Below are 795 nucleotides of genomic sequence, written 5' to 3'. Positions count from 1 at the left end.
GTCGCCGGCTGCCCCGCAGCTCGCCGCCCGGACCGCCACCGTCGCCCCGCGTCCAGTCGCGCCGCCCCGCCGCCTAATCGCCGTCCCCGCCGTCCCAGGCCCCGGATCCGGCGAGGAGCGCTCAGATCCGGCCGGCCCCCCCTCGCCGGCGTTCTCCTTCCTCTCCGGCGGCCGCATCGTCCTCCACTCCGGCGCTCGGCCCGGATCCGATCTAAGGTTGACTTTCCCCGAGTCCGGAAATCCACTAAGTCTTTTTCTGCAGATTAATTGTTGCATCTTCGTCGTGCCATAACTATGCACACGTGGCTCCGTTGATTCATGCCATGCCTTATTTTGCTATTATAAGTTCCTGTAGCATGTTGATAACCTGCTCTGAACATTGCTTCGTGATGTTGTTTATGCCATGTCCAACCTGATATTTTTTTTGCACTTTCTCCATGCTTGTTTGAACCTGTTATGATGTGATTTAGCTGTAGCTCAGTGTTCCTATTTTGTAAAGCATCTCCTGTAGATCATTGCCATATGCTTTGTTTTTATGTTGGGGTGCTGTAGCATAGTTTATTGTTGCATGCTAAGTAGCATCCTGCCGTTAATCGCAGCTTTGTGCCATACTTGTCTTGCTTGCCATTTGCAAACCGTGCATCCGAATCCGGCGATCTTTATATCGATTTCAACCGAAATCATCTCATCTTTCCAGCGGCATACTTGGTTTGCCAAGTTGATGCCTTGTTCATCATCTTTCCTTCCGAAGCATGCATATGCATTGCATATCACATCTCGCATATCATGACATGT

The sequence above is a fragment of the Triticum dicoccoides genome, chromosome 5B, assembly GCF_002162155.2.
Source record: "Triticum dicoccoides isolate Atlit2015 ecotype Zavitan chromosome 5B, WEW_v2.0, whole genome shotgun sequence".
In the NCBI taxonomy this organism is placed as follows: Eukaryota; Viridiplantae; Streptophyta; class Magnoliopsida; order Poales; family Poaceae; genus Triticum; species Triticum dicoccoides.
Note: the sequence above shows the minus strand (reverse complement) of the source record.